The sequence below is a fragment of the Ursus maritimus genome, unplaced genomic scaffold (assembly GCF_017311325.1).
Source record: "Ursus maritimus isolate PB19 unplaced genomic scaffold, ASM1731132v1 scaffold_30, whole genome shotgun sequence".
NCBI classification, from domain to species: domain Eukaryota; kingdom Metazoa; phylum Chordata; class Mammalia; order Carnivora; family Ursidae; genus Ursus; species Ursus maritimus.
In genome coordinates this window covers 7,740,255-7,740,505 of record NW_024425564.1, presented here as the reverse complement: position 1 = coordinate 7,740,505, position 251 = coordinate 7,740,255, and positions in this window count along the sequence as shown.

Sequence of the window (251 nt, the reverse complement as noted above, 5' to 3'; positions counted from 1 at the left end):
GGACTAAGAACCACTGGGGGGGCTGGAAGTGATCTGCCTTCTGGCCCCAGACTGCCTCGGGGCCCAACGGCTATGGGGATGGAACCGCCCCCTGATGGTACACACATTAGAAAGGTCAATTCCCCCATTCCCCAAAGGAAATGGGGAAAAGGAGGCAAAAAGTCAATGGGTCCCCAGAACACTGCCTCGGAATCATTCCAGGGATGGTGTGTGACTGACCGTCAGTCCACAGATGTGAGTGGGGGGGGGGG